Here is a 15175-nt window from a genome sequence, read left to right as displayed (position 1 = left end):
TTTGTTGTTTCTCCAGGAAGAAAAAGGATCACGTTCCTGGAATCCAAGGAAATTTAACCTCTTCAACTCCAAGATCACCGGTGGTCCCAAACCGCGCTCGGTCATGTTCTCCATAACGTTCATACTCCATAAGCTCCATTCAGAAGCTGGGCGTCGTGTGAGGCTGTAGCTCTTCTCTCCAGTCTAATAGACGGTGATGTCATTTTAAACCCTTATAATAAAAGAAGCTGAACTTTGTTTTTCTACTGAAAGTCGACCCGTTTTTCCCCAAATCTGGGCTCTAAACTATAAACAGACGGCGTCTCTTCAGTGATCTGCTCTGGAAACATCACTTTTAGAGAACAATACAAAGAGCGGCCGAGATTTTTGGCCTTCAGCAGTGAATTGTGAGCGTATAGTGACGTGTGGAGATCATAAAACACACGTTCTGTTCATTTGAGGGGAGATTTTACATTAAATAAGTAAATAAAATTAAAATTTGTATTTATTTCACGCAGTTACTGAATAATTTGCCTTATGATTTGGTCATGAAAATTCAGATGGGCAAACCAAAACATGCCCTGGAGACTAAAAGGTTGAATAAGAGATTTTATCCAACTAAAATGTTTGTATACAAAGAAAGTCTAGTTCAGATCGTATGGAGGCATCTCCTGATTTTCTCATTGCTCTCCTGTTAACGACAGCCTCAGTCCCATTATAGGCAATGAAGTGGATCAAAGTTTGGATTCTGGAGAGGAAAAAAACACACAAATCAGGTCCGTTTAGTACTTAACGACTCAATCTACAAGGACTTAGTAATGCTGAACATGATTAAAAACCTGTTCACTCAGGCTTCAGGTACCTACCTGTGCCACAGCATGGCAAAAAACTGGATGACCAGAAGGCCTGCAAAGCCAGTGAGGAACATCAGGCCAATGGGATCAATATAGACCCTCGAGTTCTTGTCAACGGTTCCATTGATGAAGATTTTCGGGACTTGAATGCTCACCGAGGCGCCAATGGCTTGCAGGAAGAAGGTTGCAACGAGCCACAAGGCATTACAGATGTAGAACACAAAGGTTGTCTGCAAATGTGGGAAAATAAGACGTACGCAGTCACACTGGCGCACATCTGTTCCGCATTTTCCGTTGTGGTGCATGTGGGATCTGACCAGCCAAAGGAATCTACACTGTCTAAACGCAAAGCTGTTGTTATTAACTGATTAACTGATAACAGCAGCTGAGGAAGAAACCTTGGGAGGAACCAGGCTCACCAGGGGGGACCCGTCCTCCTCTGGTCAGACTACCAAGTGATTATACTACTAATATTAGTAGCAGTAGTATTAGTAGTAGGAATAGCTGGGAGTCTATGAGAACATCAGTGTAGGGTGGGCAGCTAGTCCAAGGCAGGTGGCGGTAGCTGGGCGTGGGCAGCTGGTCTGAAGTGGACAGCAGGAGAGCTCAACAGTCAGTCGTCCTTCAGTGTCCGGCCGGACATGTGGGCAGTCGTATACTCGGAAAAAGGCAGGGAGAGGGAATTAGTTTTATTCTGTCTGTACGTAAAACAGGGAATGTGAACATTTCCAGAGTGTGGCTAATGACTCTGGCAGATCTGACTATGACAGCTTAACTAACAGGAGAGAACCAGAAGGACACACAGACACGGCAGCACTCTGAGACAGTCTGGCGTCCCTCCGCTCCACCGTCCACAAACCTGAGTGACCGCGTGCGAGCAGCGGGACGACAGCACCAGCGTCTCAGTTTACTATAATTCCCTGTGTCCATGGACCCCTGGATCTGCTGCCTTTATCTAAGGGGGAACAATTAACTACCAAAAGCTAAAAGCTCAAGCACTACAGTCCCCAGCATGCACTACAACACAATATTCCACCAATAACAGTCTATGGGATGGTGGTTACACCTCAATTCTACACAAGTAGGTCTCTCTAAGTTCACACCAGTCATATCACCGAACACACTAGCTGCATTTCAGCTGCAGCTCAACCAATAAAGAAACCGTAGAACCCGAGAGGGAGTGCGTTATCGCGTAATAACATCCCGGCTGTGATGATCTACGGCCACCAAATCCGTGATGTTATTGGTGATAACTCCCTCCTCGAGTGCTCTACTGCTTTAATACAGCAGTTAAATAAATACAGTAAGAAATGAATAAACTGGCCGTGAACGCGGCTTTAATATGTTTTAATGTTCAGTTCCTTCCTCCTAATTAGAGCTCCTTAACGAGCAGCTCGTTGCTACGTCAGAGTAACGAGCTCCGCCCACTCGCTGCTCAGCCGGCAGTTCGTTCTCCAGCTCCTTACACTAAATTCCCAAACTGAAAATGAAATGAAATGAAGAAATGAACCCAACACCATTCGCCAGACGCGTCTGATCTTCAGAGTCGGACCAAATCAGACTGAGCCGTAAAACTGAGCCAATATCAGGTTCAGCTCAGTTTGGTCAGTTTGTCCAGATCAGTATTAATGTTGTTTTGTTCCAGCCGGTCTGTAAAGCTTCTTACAGCCCGTTTAGTTTGGCGAATGGTGTTGGGTTCATTTTCAGTGAACTAGTACATGAACATGCTTCGCAGCTACAGCCAAAATCACCAGATCCAGGACTAATTTCTGTTCCAAGACGAAAACACAGAAGAAGCGGCATCCACAGTAAAAGTTTCTTTTCTTTTAGTTTTTCCATTTCTTGTGTTACTGGACAAAATACCAAATGATGTGATTTATTATTATTTTAACCTCAGATTCTTGGTCTTTGCTCGTTTTCTGTGAAGAACATATAAAATAACCCGTTTTCAGAGCTTCACTCTGTTCACCCCCGCTTTAAGGCAATGTAAGTTGCTGCGTAAGTTCGGTTTATTATGTTTTTTATTATTACTCATGATATGCAAACAGCGTGAACGCTGGTACAGTAGTACACTAGTTCACGACCGTAACCCACCTATAATAGACAGCAAAGTCTATCTGAGAAGCGTAGAAGATGCTCATGACGGCGGCGATGGCGATTTGCGTGTCTGACTTCGTTTAGATAACAGGAGGAACAACGGCCAGCACAAGGGCGAAATTGGCCTCTATCTTCAGGACGAATTTAAAGCTTCCTACAAAAAAATAAACAAGATTATAAATTATAAATGTAATAAATTATAAATTATAAATGTGACGGATGATCTGGTTCGTCAGCTTTTTGTATATTAACCCAAGCTGGTTTCCGGCCCTTGTGCTTTGAACAAACTCCGCAGAACTTTCTTCATCCATCTCCACGTTTGAAGAGTCGGGACCGCGTTCACCACTACAGAGTGCTTCTCTGGTTCCATATGTTCTCTGATCTGTCATGTCAAATGCCTCAACTACGCTTTAGGCCACACGCTGGTCATATTATTGTCAATATACCTTTATTTCTATTACTAAACAATTTGGAATGAAGGCTTTCATCACTTTGAGTCCAGTTTCGTGCATTTTCTGTATGAAGCTGTAAACAATGAGCAAAGGTTGGGAAAAAATGGAAAACAGAGGCGACGATTATTCCAAAATGTACAACATGAAGCTGAATCTAGTATATCTAATATAATTAATAGATAAAATGCCTCCGATCTGAGAGGTGATTGAATCTCGAGGCTGATTACTTATCAAGAAATAACCAAAAGGAGAACATTAGAATGAATAATTGAATAATCTTCACCAGGCTGTCTACAGATGTTCAAGATATTAACAAAACATGAAAACAAATGGAAAACGTGCAGAATCGAGCCTGCTGAAACGGAATGCCAGTGAAGCGTCAATGTAATTCTACACAATTTTTAATTACGATATTAAATTTAAATAGTGAAGCAAATCCGCACAACGTCTCTAGACGCTGGATTAAGGGGTCTGTTTGGAACAGAAAGTATAGCCTTCTTAAATTTGACACTGAATAAGATATTAAATAAAATAAAACGCTACTACTACTAATAATAATAATAATGAATAAATATATTCTGCTATACTAATAAAAGGATACTAAAGTATCTACTTAGTAATACTAAATTGCTAAATGAGTCATTTAATGACTTAATAATAATTATATATATATATATTTACATATACATCTGTTGGCTGAAAAAAACCTCATATCTCCAAAAATGGTCACTTTACAGGAGAAGGAAAAACGTACTCTACTTTTAATGTAAGTCAATGGAACCAGAAAAGCAACAAAAATAGAGATATGACACACACACACACACACACACACACACGTCCATTCAAATATTTTGTGACGTGCTTTAAATGCTGCACAAAAATGCTACTTGAGCGCCCCCTGGGGAGGATTCTGAATTATTAGAGGCAATTCATTCTGCACACTTCACAAAATGAACGTTGCTATTTTTAAGACAACATCTGCTGAGACTGGACTGTGAGCAGTATTAGGGTCAGGATTAGTACCAGCGCTTGGTTTAGGACCAGAGTTAGGCTAAGAGGAAAAAATATAATCCGGTAAGCATTAACAAAGCATCTACAGCGGGCTCTGCAGGTAAAGTATCAGCCAACATATTGCTTATTAATGATTTCAAGATGTTGAATAAAACATAACAACACATCTTCTGGGTACAGTTATTCAGTCGACGGTGTGCAAGTTATTACTGAATAAAGCCGCCACAGATACGCTGGCGCACTAACAAACCACCTAGTGCAATATTTCAAACATCTGTGTGGGTGTTTTTGTGCATGTGCGCACAAACGCTCATCAAAAATGAGCTTTTAATTAATGATATCGGTAACACTTTATTTGGAAGGTCCACGGTAGATTCTTTGTAAATGTCACGTTCAACTGAATGGTCACTAAATGCCAATGAACTTGAAGGTGAATATGACTTAGATGGCTCACTATAAATGCTCTGTAAGTGTCCAGTCAGCCTTTCAATAACATTCAACTAAATACCCATTAAATTTAACCAAACTTCAGAAAAGTTCAGTGTGAAATCCTAACCCTAAACTGAAGGCTAAACCTACATCCACTCCTAACCCAAACCCTAACCTCAAGGCTAAATCTACATCCACTCCTAACCCTAACCCTAACCCCAAGGCTAAACCTACATCCACTCCTAACCCAAACCCTAACCCCAAGGCTAAATCTACATCCACTCCTAACCCTAACCCTAACCCCAAGGCTAAACCTACATCCACTCCTAACCCAAACCCTAACCTCAAGGCTAAATCTACATCCACTCCTAACCCTAACCCCAAGGCTAAACCTACATCCACTCCTAACCCAAACCCTAACCCCAAGGCTAAATCTACATCCACTCCTAACCTAAACCCTAAACTGAAGGCTAAATCTACATCCACTCCTAACCCAAACCCTAACGTCAAGGCTAAATCTACATCCACTCCTAACCCTAACCCTAACCCCAAGGCTAAACCTACATCCACTCCTAACCCAAACCCTAACCTCAAGGCTAAATCTATATCCACTCCTAACCCAAACCCTAACCTCAAGGCTAAATCTATATCCACTCCTAACCCTAACCCTAACCTCAAGGCTAAACCTACATCCACTCCTAACCCAAAACCTAACCTCAAGGCTAAATCTACATCCACTCCTAACCCAAACCCTAACCTCAAGGCTAAATCTACATCCACTCCTAACCCAAACCCTAACGTCAAGGCTAAATCTACATCCACTCCTAACCCAAACCCTAACCTCAAGGCTAAATCTACATCCACTCCTAACCCAAACCCTAACCTCAAGGCTAAATCTACATCCACTCCTAACCCTAACCCTAACCTCAAGGCTAAATCTACATCCACTCCTAACCCAAACCCTAACCTCAAGGCTAAACCTACATCCACTCCTAACCCTAACCCTAACCTCAAGGCTAAATCTACATCCACTCCTAACCCAAACCCTAACCTCAAGGCTAAATCTACATCCACTCCTAACCCAAACCCTAACCTCAAGGCTAAACCTACATCCACTCCTAACCCTAACCCTAACCTCAAGGCTAAATCTACATCCACTCCTAACCCTAACCCTAACCCCAAGGCTAAATCTACATCCACTCCTAACCCTAACCCTAACCTCAAGGCTAAATCTACATCCACTCCTAACCCAAACCCTAACCTCAAGGCTAAACCTACATCCACTCCTAACCCTAACCCTAACCTCAAGGCTAAATCTACATCCACTCCTAACCCAAACCCTAACCTCAAGGCTAAATCTACATCCACTCCTAACCCTAACCCTAACCTCAAGGCTAAATCTACATCCACTCCTAACCCAAACCCTAACCTCAAGGCTTAAATCTACATCCACTCCTAACCCAAACCCTAACCTCAAGGCTAAATCTACATCCACTCCTAACCCTAACCTCAAGGCTAAACCTACATCCACTCCTAACCCTAACCCTAACCTCAAGACTAAACCTACATCCACTCCTAACCCAAACCCTAACCTCAAGGCTAAATCTACATCCACTCCTAACCCTAACCCTAACCTCAAGGCTAAACCTACATCCACTCCTAACCCAAACCCTAACCTCAAGGCTAAACCTACATCCACTCCTAACCCTAACCCTAACCTCAAGGCTAAATCTACATCCACTCCTAACCCTAACCCTAACCCCAAGGCTAAATCTACATCCACTCCTAACCCTAACCCTAACCTCAAGGCTAAATCTACATCCACTCCTAACCCAAACCCTAACCTCAAGGCTAAACCTACATCCACTCCTAACCCTAACCCTAACCTCAAGGCTAAATCTACATCCACTCCTAACCCAAACCCTAACCTCAAGGCTAAATCTACATCCACTCCTAACCCTAACCCTAACCTCAAGGCTAAATCTACATCCACTCCTAACCCAAACCCTAACCTCAAGGCTTAAATCTACATCCACTCCTAACCCAAACCCTAACCTCAAGGCTAAATCTACATCCACTCCTAACCCTAACCTCAAGGCTAAACCTACATCCACTCCTAACCCTAACCCTAACCTCAAGACTAAACCTACATCCACTCCTAACCCAAACCCTAACCTCAAGGCTAAATCTACATCCACTCCTAACCCTAACCCTAACCTCAAGGCTAAACCTACATCCACTCCTAACCCTAACCCTAACCTCAAGGCTAAACCTACATCCACTCCTATTCCTAACCTCAAGGCTAAATCTACATCCACTCCTAACCCTAACCCTAACCCCAAGGCTAAATCTACATCCACTCCTAACCCTAACCCTAACCTCAAGGCTAAATCTACATCCACTCCTAACCCAAACCCTAACCTCAAGGCTAAACCTACATCCACTCCTAACCCTAACCCTAACCTCAAGGCTAAATCTACATCCACTCCTAACCCAAACCCTAACCTCAAGGCTAAATCTACATCCACTCCTAACCCTAACCCTAACCTCAAGGCTAAATCTACATCCACTCCTAACCCAAACCCTAACCTCAAGGCTTAAATCTACATCCACTCCTAACCCAAACCCTAACCTCAAGGCTAAATCTACATCCACTCCTAACCCTAACCTCAAGGCTAAACCTACATCCACTCCTAACCCTAACCCTAACCTCAAGACTAAACCTACATCCACTCCTAACCCAAACCCTAACCTCAAGGCTAAATCTACATCCACTCCTAACCCTAACCCTAACCTCAAGGCTAAACCTACATCCACTCCTAACCCTAACCCTAACCTCAAGGCTAAACCTACATCCACTCCTAACCCAAACCCTAACGTCAAGGCTAAATCTACATCCACTCCTAACCCTAACCCTAACCTCAAGGCTAAACCTACATCCACTCCTAACCCTAACCCTAACCTCAAGGCTAAACCTACATCCACTCCTAACCCTAACCTCAAGACTAAACCTACATCCACTCCTAACCCTAACCCTAACCTCAAGGCTAAACCTACATCCACTCCTAACCCTAACCCTAACCTCAAGGCTAAACCTACATCCACTCCTAACCCAAACCCTAACCTCAAGGCTAAATCTACATCCACTCCTAACCCTAACCCTAACCTCAAGGCTAAACCTACATCCACTCCTAACCCTAACCCTAACCTCAAGGCTAAATCTACATCCACTCCTAACCCTAACCTCAAGGCTAAACCTACATCCACTCCTAACCCTAACCCTAACCTCAAGGCTAAACCTACATCCACTCCTATTCCTAACCTCAAGGCTAAACCTACATCCACTCCTAACCCTAACCCTAACCTCAAGGCTAAATCTACATCCACTCCTAACCCAAACCCTAACCTCAAGGCTAAACCTACATCCACTCCTAACCCTAACCCTAACCTCAAGGCTAAATCTACATCCACTCCTAACCCTAACCTCAAGGCTAAACCTACATCCACTCCTAACCCAAACCCTAACCTCAAGGCTAAATCTACATCCACTCCTAACCCAAACCCTAACCTCAAGGCTAAATCTACATCCACTCCTAACCCTAACCTCAAGGCTAAACCTACATCCACTCCTAACCCTAACCCTAACCTCAAGACTAAACCTACATCCACTCCTAACCCAAACCCTAACCTCAAGGCTAAATCTACATCCACTCCTAACCCTAACCTCAAGGCTAAACCTACATCCACTCCTAACCCTAACCCTAACCTCAAGGCTAAACCTACATCCACTCCTAACCCTAACCCTAACCTCAAGACTAAACCTACATCCACTCCTAACCCAAACCCTAACCTCAAGGCTAAATCTACATCCACTCCTAACCCTAACCTCAAGGCTAAACCTACATCCACTCCTAACCCTAACCCTAACCTCAAGGCTAAACCTACATCCACTCCTAACCCTAACCCTAACCTCAAGACTAAACCTACATCCACTCCTAACCCTAACCCTAACCTCAAGGCTAAACCTACATCCACTCCTAACCCTAACCCTAACCTCAAGACTAAACCTACATCCACTCCTAACCCTAACCCTAACCTCAAGGCTAAACCTACATCCACTCCTAACCCTAACCCTAACCTCAAGACTAAACCTACATCCACTCCTAACCCAAACCCTAACCTCAAGGCTAAATCTACATCCACTCCTAACCCTAACCTCAAGGCTAAACCTACATCCACTCCTAACCCTAACCTCAAGGCTAAATCTACATCCACTCCTAACCCAAACCCTAACCTCAAGGCTAAATCTACATCCACTCCTAACCCAAACCCTAACCTCAAGGCTAAATCTACACCCACTCCTAACCCTAACCCTAACCTCAAGGCTAAATCTACATCCACTCCTAACCCTAACCCTAACCTCAAGGCTAAACCTACATCCACTCCTAACCCTAACCCTAACCTCAAGGCTAAACCTACATCCACTCCTAACCCAAACCCTAACCTCAAGGCTAAATCTACATCCACTCCTAACCCAAACCCTAACCTCAAGGCTAAACCTACATCCACTCCTAACCCTAACCCTAACCTCAAGGCTAAATCTACATCCACTCCTAACCCTAACCCTAACCTCAAGGCTAAACCTACATCCACTCCTAACCCTAACCCTAACCTCAAGGCTAAACCTACATCCACTCCTAACCCAAACCCTAACCTCAAGGCTAAATCTACATCCACTCCTAACCCAAACCCTAACCTCAAGGCTAAATCTACATCCACTCCTAACCCTAACCTCAAGGCTAAATCTACATCCACTCCTAACCCTAACCCTAACCTCAAGGCTAAACCTATATCCACTCCTAACCCTAACCTCAATGTTCTTGATAATCACCTGAGCATCACCTCAGAGCTCCTATAGAACATCTATAGGGAACCATCCAAATAAAGTGTGATCATAATATCTTATCAGGCCAGCTAGTTGAAGGAAAGCCAACATAATGTCAGGTCAAGGGGTTTCGTTCTGTAACGTGGTCTTTTCTCTACGCCTACGAGCACTACAGCCACTGAAACAGGTGAGGATGTTGGATAGAGGCTGTTAAAGACGATATCAGGTCATGATAGAAACCGAGGACGAGACTGAGGTCGTGCCTGTGAAGAAATAAAGCGCTGACCGTCGCTCTAACAGGTCCATCTCCTTCATTTACGGCTCCTGAATGACAGAAATTTCAGGATCTTCACCTGCAATCATGAGGCAGACGGTGGCCTGGATATGGACTTGTTCTTCTCGGCAGTCAGGCCGGTGCTGGACAGGAGGTCCAGAGTGTTGGCCATGGTAGACAGACCCCAACGGCATCTCTGGTTGTAGAACTCCTTGACCTCCTGAGGAGCGTTGGTGTAGGAGTCTGATGCGGCGTTGTACTCCACCCTCCAGCCCTGCTGCAGGAGCAGCGTGCACAGCCAGCAGTGCTCACCTGCACAGAGTGACCGGTCAGCGTGCAAATAAAGGTCAGTCGATAAAAGCATGTCTGTAATCGTATAATAATCTCTCGCAGCTGACTGAGACAGGAGCAAGTGTGTCAAAAAGCCAAATTACAGTCGACAGCGCTCAGAAAAAGAGGAGATATTGTATTACGACTTAAACAGGATGACAAGTTACGCATCCCTTACATTACAGCCAAATTTTAATTGTTTATTCGGACCAAATCAGCAAAAAACTTTGGAAGTGCAAACTCAAACCTCTTGATACTGAACGTAAATCAAAGGCAAGCGTATTTTTTCGGTGTAGCTACTTACATAATTCGCTATTTAATAGGTAATTCAACTTAAACATCACAGAAAAACAGCAAAACATCTTCAGGTGTAAGACGAAAGGCAAAAATGACGTTAGCCTTCTGAGATTTGCCACTGAATAAGTATTATCTGTTATATTTTTAAGCGCTTTTAAACTCGAGTTATAGGAGTTTAAAACGACGCCTCATGTACGATCATGATGTCAGTGAGCGCGAACAGCCAATGAGCTGCTCCGCTCACCAATCATCACGCTCCAGCAGAAAGCCCACCTCAACCCGTTCACTGTAGATAAAAAGGAAACATACAGGTGATTTTAACTATTCTATCTTTTTGCTCTTATCCATTGAGCTCCATTCACTCCCATTCATTGAGGACTCACTCATGGGCGCCCTCTGCTGTTCACCGGTCCTGTTTTTTGTTATAATGGGGGAAATAGGAAGTAGCCAGGCTCCTCATAAACCGGCTCTGAACCTTAGGTTCATGTGTGGGTGCTCCAGAGCATCCAGCTGACAACGCTTTTCTATGGAGACTACAGGCCGTTTAATTCTAACTGAACGCCTGTGTCAGCATTAAGTGCAGCTTAAGTGTGGTATGAGACCTTAAACAGTTTACACACAGTAAGACTCTTACCAGTGCCAGTGGGGTGAATCCTGCCACAGGCGGCGCCCACCTCCGGGTACATCCTGAGTCGGTCCACCAGCAGAAGGCTGGGAATCAGTGTCGCCATCTAGTACCAGAATGTAGGTGTTCTCTTTGGCTTTCTGGACAGAAAACATAAAAATTGGTATCAGTCACAGGTTTCAGGCTTATGACAGTGATTTATGCCATGATGTGCACCGTGATTTCCTGATTTGATGATGTACAGCTGCTCGAACCCTCAGGCGCTACTTCCTCCTCTCCTTCTTCATACATCTGAAAGTGTGGCCTATTCAGTCTCCAACCCAGCAGGAAGTACAGGTACATAATCTGAAGGGGAAAACCCACAGTGTCAGTTACATGCCACGACAAAAACAGCCTTAAAGGGGCTTGAAAACTATGGGGTGTGTTATGCAGCATTCTGTAGCTCATCGTCGCATCCCTCAGCCTCACTGACTTGACACAATTCACGACTTTGTATCTCCTTTATGGTGTTGTTCAGCAATGTTCTCTCACTACACCCAGCACGCCTTTAGGAAATACACTACTCACAAAAAGTCGGGGATACTTGGCTTTCGGGTAAAATTTTCAGGATGAGCCTAAAATGCACTCTAATCTTTACAGGTGAACTCAGTGTGAACCTTCTCTAAACTTCTGAATGCGCATGTCCAGCTGTTCAGTGTTTCAGCACAACTTGCTGTTCTCTAACAAGGAGCTTGACGGCGAGGTGGTGGTGGTGGTGGTGGTGTTACAGTGTAGGCAGGTGTGTCCACTCAATACAGAACTGCCCTACACTGTGAGTGGTGCAGTGACCCAGTGGCCCAAACTACTGAATAACATCATTAATCCAGTCAATGTGCCTCTGCATGAACAACACAGGCCTCATTTCATCTTCATGGACGACGAAGGTCCAGCTCCATAAATTTCACCCGAAAGCCAAATATCCCCAACTTTTTGTGAGTAGTGTATATCATAGAACCGTTATTAGAATGATCATGACTGCTAGCTACTCTTATTGCATCTTTTGGCAAACTAAATTTATGCCAAAGACAAAGTTTTACCCTTTCATGGAAAATGAGCCAAACTGAGTGAAGGCATCTAGATCACCTGCTTTGGCTTTTAGCTGGAAGGAGCAACGTCAGCTATCTCGTTTCTCAATTTAGAACTGATAGCTGGTGGAAAAACCAGTAAAAACAAACAAAAATCAGCCGACTCATTAAAATCCACCCAAAATGGCTGTAGCTTTGAAAGGTTCCACTTTCTCACTATTTAGAACTATAAGTTCTGCATAGAACCATCATGCTTAAATGGCATGTAGTATGGTGAAACCGTTCTTCAGATTGATGGGGAATGTGTTCGATAAGGTTCTACATAGAACCTTCTTGGAAATGGTTCCACACAGCCCCCCAAAAAATTGTTACAAGCTTGACATATTAACAGCAGCGGAACCCTTTATGGTTCTCCATTAATGTGAAGAAGCATTACACCATGCAAAGTACCATTTAAGCATGAAATGGTCTGATACAGAACACCTGCTTCTAAATAGAACCACTGCCTTTACTAAAGAACCCTTGAAGAACCTTTTTTTTAGGATGTCTCGTTTATTATTTACACATAACCTCCTGGTGACCCAAAACTCTGACCTGAGTGGTCTCAGAATTTTTCGCAGTGCTGTAGGTCTTTAGGATCTTCAGGGTTCCAGGAGCAGTGACCGTACTGCCCCTAGTGTTCGGTGTTGGCGAAGGCGACTGCGTTAGCTCACCTGAGACCAACTCTTTTTGTGGCGAATTCGATGCTTTTCCTTAAAATGAACAATCAGCGTGTTTCCCTGGGGAAGCGTGTACTGCAGGCGACAGCCGTACGGCGTCTGGATGAGCTTCTGGTCAGGGAGCGGTTTCCTCTCCCTGAAACTGCCTTTGCCCTCGTCACTGAATATGCTGTATATGGACAAAAACTAAAGCTGTTACACGCAGCACTGTGCACTGTCCAACCGAGCTGCCCGGCAACTTGACATACTTTGAATTCTTCATTTGAATCTAAATTTTAAATAAGCTGCCACCTGGTATGACACTGCAGTTTACCTCCTTTTATTTGCATATCATTTAGATTAATTGAGGTCTCCACTCTAATTCATCCCAAAGGTGTTCTATGGGGTTGAGGTCAGGACTCAACTCCTGAAAAACAACCCCACGTCATGATCCCCCCTCCACCAAACTTTACACTCGGCACAATGCAGTCAGACAAGTACCGTCTCCTGGCAACTGCCAAACCCAGAGTCATCCATCGGATTTCCAGATGGAGAAGCGTGATTGGTCACTCCAGAGAACACGTCTCCACTGCTCTAGAGTCCAGTGGCGGCGCTTTACTCCACTGCATTCCACGCTTTGCATTGCGCTTGGTGATGTAAGGCTTGGATGCAGCTGCTCGGCCATGGAAACCCATTCCATGAAGCTCTCTACGCTGTTCTTGAGCTGATCTGAAGGCCACATGAAGTTTGGAGGTCTGTAGTGATGGACTCTGCAGAAAGTTGGTGACCTCTGCGCACTATGCCCCTCAGCATCCGCTGACCGCTCAGTCATTTTACGTGGCCGACCACTTCGTGGCTGAGCTGCTGTCGTTCCCAATCGCTTCCACTTTGTTATAATCCCACTGACAGTGGACTGTGGAATATTTAGTAGTGAGGAAATTTCACGACTGGACTTGCTGCACAGGTGGCGTCCGATCACGGTACCACGCTGGAACTCACTGAGCTCCTGAGAGCGACCCATTCTTTCACTAATGTCTGTAGAAGCAGTCTGCAGGCCGAGGGGCTCGGCTTTATACACCTGTGGCCATGGAAGTGACTGGAACACCTAAACTCAGTCATTTGGATGGGGGAGTGAAAACTTCTGGAAATATAGTGCAATTAAGAACATCAGTATATAGATTTGACAAAGAATCTAATGATGCATCCTAAACCTCTCACTACGGCACTTCACCTACTTCACTGATTCAGGAGTGCACTATTTTTACAGCTGTTTATTGTGCCAGCATGCGGTTTGGGACAGGGCACTAGTACCGCAGCAGGAAATCTCAATTTGTTGTCACTACAGCAACAAATCAAATAAAATCAAGGTAATACACTCAAAGATATCAGTTAATACGCTATTTTACTGCCTTTGTCAGGTCGTTTATGGCTTGATCTCAAAGCACTGCTGAATAAACTTGATGTATAGCACCCGAAGAAAATTTTTTATTGTCTTTTTTTTTTTGGATTTGCCACTATTTTACTGTTTTATCTGTATCAACATTACACACACAAACTCAAAGAAATGGGTGGGTTCACTGGTCCTCATTTAAAAAGGCCAATATCACTTCATATTCTCATAACATAACAAAATTGCCAAAGTTTTCTCAAAATATAATGTAAGACATAATTTGAGACCCTGGCCTATTTCTGTCATTATCATGAGTTAACAAACACTGTTTTCTCATGATGAGATAAAAATATAATAAAAAAAAGAACATGAAGTTAGTTTATGTCAGGATAAAGACAAACAGCTTGGGATCTTGAGTAAACAAATGCATACATGGGACAACAGAGCATAAAGTGGTATTTATTGTTTACGGTTTTTGTTTTTTTAAAGTGACGTCTTTGATGAGGAGCTCAACATAAACAGCCTCTGAAGTCACCTGGAGGAGCCTGTTAGCCTATTAACCATCTGCTGAGCGGGTCATGCTCTGCTCTCTGCTCATGTTGTAGCTGTAACTCAAGGCAGGACAATGAATTTCAGAAATTGGTAGGGATGTGCCCCCCACCCCACCACCACCAGCCCACCCCCCCACTGCACCACCAAACCCTCCCCACCAACAACCCCCACCACTGTACCACCAACCCCCAACCATTGCACCACCAAACCCTCCCCACCACCAACCCCCCACCACTGT

General features: G+C 44.0%; 1 long non-coding RNA gene across 1 annotated transcript; it reads right to left on the bottom strand.

Annotated features, from left to right (window-relative positions):
• Positions 1 to 2468: 2468 nt before the first annotated feature.
• On the bottom strand, positions 2469 to 13163 carry LOC119262048. Its single transcript, XR_005129375.1, has 4 exons — positions 13011 to 13163; positions 11243 to 11578; positions 10061 to 10293; positions 2469 to 3084 (listed from the first exon to the last, which is right to left on the bottom strand). It is a non-coding gene; the product is annotated as an uncharacterized LOC119262048 (long non-coding RNA).
• Positions 13164 to 15175: the final 2012 nt, after the last annotated feature.

The sequence above is a fragment of the Pygocentrus nattereri genome, chromosome 22, assembly GCF_015220715.1.
Source record: "Pygocentrus nattereri isolate fPygNat1 chromosome 22, fPygNat1.pri, whole genome shotgun sequence".
Taxonomy (NCBI): domain Eukaryota; kingdom Metazoa; phylum Chordata; class Actinopteri; order Characiformes; family Serrasalmidae; genus Pygocentrus; species Pygocentrus nattereri.
The sequence above is the reverse complement of the archived record's forward strand: the minus strand, read 5'-3'. Positions and strand labels throughout refer to the sequence as shown.